Below are 6,101 nucleotides of genomic sequence, written 5' to 3'. Positions count from 1 at the left end.
CTGTCCGGATGCTGCTGCGGAGCCCCTGGGCACCCAGCATCGTCTGTTCTTTCCGGCACACTCCTCGCAGGGCGGCAGCTGTTTGTCTGAAAGAGGCAGGTTTTGCCTTGGGGGAATAGGCTGTCATCCTCCGAATAACTTAAAATGTTTATTTACGCAATACGAGCGAGAAGTGTAAGCCTCTTGAAAACCTCTGGGGGGGAAAAAAAAAAAAAAAGGAGGAGTGGGAGAGGAATGCAGATGATGTTACTTTCGAATTATAAAATCGTTAAGTCCAGTCAGCACTGCATGTTCGCCACTAAGCCATGTCCCCAAGTGCCACGTCCATCTGATTTCTGAACATTTTGAGGGATAGTGAGTCCACCAATTCCCTGGGTAGCCTATTCCAACGCCTGACCACCCTTCAAGTGAAGAAACCCTCCCTGGCAGAATCTCAGGCCACTTCCTCTTGTCCTATCACTTGTTCCTTGGGAGAAGAGACTGACCTCCATCTCATTGCACCTTCCTTTCAGGCAGTTGTATAGAGTAATAAATAAGGTGTCCCCTGAATCATCTTTTCTCCAGGCTAACCAACATCAGCTCCCTCAGATTCTCCTCATCAGATTTGTGTTCCAGGTCCTTCACCAGATCCTTCACCAGCTCAGTTGCCCTTCTCTGGATGCTCTCCAGTGATGCCATGAAGATTTTTTGCCTTTTCTTTTATACCCCTGCTATACCTTTTTTGCAACTTCTGTATTCTTAGTGCTTTTCACCTACATTCTTGGACTTGTTTGTCAAGCTGAGTGACTAAACATTTTAGAAGCTTTGTAGCTAGGGATCAGTGTGCCCCAGACCCCCCCAAGTTCCTCTCCAGAACACATTCTGTAAACTAAGATAGAATCATCCAGGAGAAGGCTCCTTGGGGAGGAGGGCTCACTTGAGCGTCTCATTGGGGAATCTTTGATAGATATGCTAATTAGTAAGACCGATAATGTTATACCAGATCTTTTGGGGTGTGCATTTTTGTGGGGTGCATTGGGGTGCATATGACCTAGACGTGTGCACCTAAGGTTCCTTACAATAAATACCAAGGTAAAATCCCTTTTCCCCTTCTAACCGTGTATGACTCTTGATTTTAAGACCAAGAAAAGGCATCACCAGCACCTCAATGTCTTTCTTGTAGTGAGGAGCCCAAAACTGAAAACAGGACTTGAAGTATGACATCACCAGTGCCAAGTACAGGTGGACCTTAAATGCATTCCCCAGCTTCCCAAGTCAACAGCCTTTAACTTCACTGTGAAAGTGAAACCTAAAGGTGAAAGGGATAGGAAGCAGAGCTGGTTCCTTGAAACAGCAAGTCAACAGTTCAAATTTCAAAATATCACAAATGGTGGAAAGTAAATCTAATCAGAGAAAATTAATTGGAAAAAAAAAAGGGAATATATCAAAATTTAAAGCACTTTTCCTCCAAGAAAGTTCCTATTTCATCATATTTTCCACTGTGCAGCTAGTAGAAAGAAAGATGAACACAAAACAAGGCAAACTATTTTTTCTACTTTCCTCTGAATAACCTGTATTCCTCAATTCGGAGGTTTAATTTTTATTAAAAAATTAACAACATTTTATGTGTCCCTTTTTATTCAAGAGGATTGTTACTAGATTAGGTACTTCGTGTTATGATTACCCCATAACTCAGTGAGAAAAGCTACCCTTTGAGCAGAGAGGTGCTCCCAAAGATGTCTGATTGGGTGGGGTGGAGGTCCGCACTCAGCTTCCCCCTGTAGCACTGGCATTGTGAATATTCCCTTGCGCAATGTAATGTGAAGCAGGTCCAGCAGAAAACTGTTGAGATGGTGTTTTCCTAATGCAACTTTGGTAATAGAAGGGTACTTTCCAATATGGTTGCAATTATGTTAACTCCCTTGATTAGGGCACATTTTATAGAGTCCTCTTCCTTTTTCCCATTCTTGCATCTGAATATTTCTCCCTTGAAGGGCTCCCTGAAAAGCATTCTCTATCTTGCCAGCAGGACACCCTCACACATCCTCTGATGGGACTATTGCCAGCTGCTCATCATCCATTTCAAAAGGATGGCTCCTGCAGGTGGCTTAGAGGGGAAGAGCCCTCTTGGGATTAGCGGTGAAGTACCTCAGTGTTCACAGTACGGTAAAATAAAAGTGTGTTTTTGCCATTCTCCATATGGGATTTGAGAAAAAAGGAGAACAATTGATGACTATGTCTGAACTGGGGGATCTCAGGATAAGGTCTGAGGGTGTGTTTCACACCCAGTTTTCTGTCTGGCAGGACGTGGGGAGTCTTTCACAAGCCCTCTAGTCTGGATAGTTGGGAGTAGAACAGCAAGAAATTCACTTGCCCATGTAATCTGGCTGAAATAAGCCCATAATAACTACCTTTATAGTTTTTGAATTGATAAAAGCAAATCAGAGGAACCAAGTGGGTTACTCTGTGGCTTACCTTCAAACATAATTGTGATTTGCCATGCTAAAAATAAATTCAGATTGTTTTGACTACTTCAGTATCTTCTGGATGACATAGACTTAAAAGCTTCATGTATTTTTTCATTTAGGGGAGAGCTTCAAAATGTGCTGTACAATCTGCCTACTATGATGCATTCCCAGGTCTGACTAGGTATTTTAAATACTCCACTGTAAACATTTACTTAAAATAAAAGTCAGAGAAAAATAACATTTTTTTTGTGGAAAGTGAAGGACAGATGAGATGAGTTTCCCCCCTCTCTCTACACAGCCACCCTAAAATGTGGAAGAGTCCCTCCACGTACCATGGCATCTGATCCTCAGTGTAACACATGGTGGACTACCCATTTAAGTACTTCCAAGCCTTTATATTCCAACCATATGGAAGGTATTTGTTAGCAGAGAATGTGAAGGAGGTAGTTACATGCAAACAAAGAAGCATTTAGCCAAAGCAGGCGATTTAAACACTGGTTTGCATTGCAATATCCACTATTGAAGCACCTGCAGTTGTCACTCAGGGTGCAGAAATAAGAAGCTTTGGGCATGAGGTGGGGAGGAGGGAATTCAGTAGAAGACAAAATGTGGGAATTATGTATAATATCAGCAAAATTGAAATGCAGACTTCTTAAAATACAAAAGAATAAAGATCTCTTGTGCAATACATTCCTGAAAGACTTGTATGTTATGTATTCCACTGCTGACCCTGGGCTTGGTTCTTTCACTTGTCCCCAGCCATCTATGTTATGAAGCACTTCGTTTGTTAAAAGCTGTCAACATGCTATCTTGGATTTTGAACAACAGATTCGAAATGACTGTGTTGACTGTCCTGTGCTAAATTAGAGTGAATAAAATTGAATTCTCTTACAATAGAGATGTGCAGCTATTATGCTGTTACAAATACATTATGAACTGCCTGATACCGTCAGCTATTTTATGCAATTTGTTGTTTTGGCTTTGTTTCTCTTTTTTTTCCCTTAACTTTCCACTTCACTTTATATTTCCGTAATCATTCTCCTTCTTATAATTTCAAGCCCTTCTTGTCAGTTATTGCTCTTTATGTTGCTGTATTAGAAGTGTGGGGTTTTTTTAAATTTTGTTAGTTCAATTTTTCTGCGGCTGTACCTCAAATACTTCGCAGTGATGGATTTTTCCATCACGGAATTCCTGCCCATTTTCTTTACCTCTTGTCATATTATTTCAAAGTTCTTTTTTCTAGCCCACAACAGTTTTTGTGTTATTGCCTTGTCAGTAGGATGTCATCATCTGCTCAGATGAGGTTCAGCTGAATTCCAGGTACTCTTCAACTTCAGCCTTATATATTAAGCCTGAATTATTTTGCAATGACTGGATTCAAAATAGTTTCTGACCTTGCTCATCATCTCATGAGAGCATTGCTGATAATGTCTCAGTCCAACTCTTCGGACTCAAAACTATACAGTGAAACTCATAACAATGAGCTCTGTCTTGGGCTCAGTATGACTATTATAATCAGACTATAACTTTCCAAACAGAACAAATGTGTACTGAAGGAATTATGAGCTGCTCAAAATATGTATCAGGTATAGCAGATCCATCTTAGATCATCTCATTCTCCTCTTGCTTTCTGTGGTTTAAAAAAAGGTTAGGAACATATGACAAATCTTCATTTACAACCCAATCCACAGTAAAATTGCAGGACAGCACCACCACCTCTCTAAAGTGGCCATGTAAAGAGAAAATTTGTTTGCCATGAGTTTCAGATGAACAAATACCACTCTAGGTTATAATTTTGGGCTTTACTGCTGTGAATTTACCAAGCTGGATAAACATTAAAATCAATTCTTGATCCTGAACTCTGATTCCATTGCTCCCTCTAACAGTCTCTAATTTGGGGGCCATTGTAATCACGACTGGGGGCTTTGCTCCCATCTTCCTGCCACCACGCTTCTCTGAGACCTGTCAAGCATTTTAAGTAGCATGCACTTTCCCACACTTCTCAATGAATGCTGACATACCTAACTTAAAAGGATTACTTTCTGCTGAGAGGAATTGTAATCTTCTTTTCCTGCTCTGCAAATCCTCTAGTAAGTGAAAAATAAAGGCCAAGATCTGTGCTGCTGTGCAGGGCAAATCACCATCTCAGAAGGTATAGAATAAAACAACAAATCTAAGATTTACTTGTGGTCACGCTTGTCCAGGAGCTGTGTCCCTGGCTATTAACTCATTGGCATCTGCCATCACTATTTCTGGTGCTTTGATATTTTCTGGGTTAGTTTCTAGCAGCTGTATGAATACATACACAATTGCTACCATGAATGGTGTTCAGGACAAAACACTTCTCTCAAAGATGTCTACAAAAAGAGACACAGAATTGCCTTAACTTGAACCCAGTTTTTAACATTATGTATTCTGTTGACAAAACCCAGAAACACACATTTTAACTTATATACAAAAACTACTGTTTTTTCAAACTGCCTAAGGTCAATTTGCAGAATATTTTCAAAAGCTGGCATGGAAGAGTGTGGCGGTGATGGTGGTGAAGGTTTGTGCTCCAACAGTGGGTTGTGGGTGGTATCTGACAGAACAACAAAAGCCCAAATGTTCCTGCTACCTTGATTTTCACCCATTCATCTCAAGACCTTTCCTCAACACATGGTGGTTGTTGCAACAAATTGGCTTGTGGGTGAGGCTGAGGGCTTGGGTGATTCATTTTCAACTGAAAATGAAGCCACAGGTTATTCTTTTGCAGTAGTCACCTGAATGCTGTCTAAGAGAGCCTTCCCCATGCTCTCCCACCATTCCCTTAAAAGACCTGCAAAAGGTGGGACAGTTTGCCAATAAAGCTTGTATTGCTGAAAATTTAATTTTGTTGTTTCATATTGCAAAACATTATCTTGCTTCCAGTCATTCACAAAGTAGATGAATCAGGATTAGTGTCCACTCCCCCTTTCCATTCACTTATTAGACAGCCAGCTGTGCTCACAAGGTAGATGAACACCAGCTTCAGCCTTCCTCACATGAGTTTTCTTTTCCAGTACTATACTGCTGCAGTAAAAAATCCAGACTCCAAATTTATGGGAAGATCTTTGACGTACCTTTCTTCATCTAATCCTACAAACCTCAGGTCAAGGTGAACAGACATGTCCTTTGCTAATTCATCCTAAAATCCGTTGTTGATACTTGGAGGTGTCTGTCATGCGTTTTTATTAATTCTTAGTTGTATTTCAGCCCACTCTGATGGATGGCTGCTTTCAAACTGCCAGTGAGGGGGCTGTGTTAGTTGTAGCTAATTCCTCCTTGGATAAATTCTGCAGCGTCAGCAGGGCTGGAACACTTCAGTTGGACATGGGAAATGCCCTTCTCTCCCCTACCTTCCCAGCCATTCATGTGGGACAAATGAGTCTTATTGTTTCAGAGAAATGAGCTTTGGATTTTTCCTTCAGAGGAAGTGGGGTTTTTTGTATCCTGTGAGCTAGGATTATGTGACCTTTCTCCTCTTGCTTTCTGTGGTTTAAAAAAAGGCTAGGAACACATGAAAAAGCCCCATTTAATCCATGTTCTCGAGTCATTCACTTCCCAATTCTTTCTCCTATGTCATCCTTTTAATTTCTTTCTGATGCTTATTTGTCAGTTCCATAAATCCTGCTG

Source organism: Corvus brachyrhynchos, unplaced genomic scaffold (assembly GCF_000691975.1).
Source record: "Corvus brachyrhynchos isolate BGI_N302 unplaced genomic scaffold, ASM69197v1 scaffold84, whole genome shotgun sequence".
Classification (NCBI taxonomy): domain Eukaryota; kingdom Metazoa; phylum Chordata; class Aves; order Passeriformes; family Corvidae; genus Corvus; species Corvus brachyrhynchos.
The sequence above is the reverse complement of the archived record's forward strand: the minus strand, read 5'-3'. Positions refer to the sequence as shown.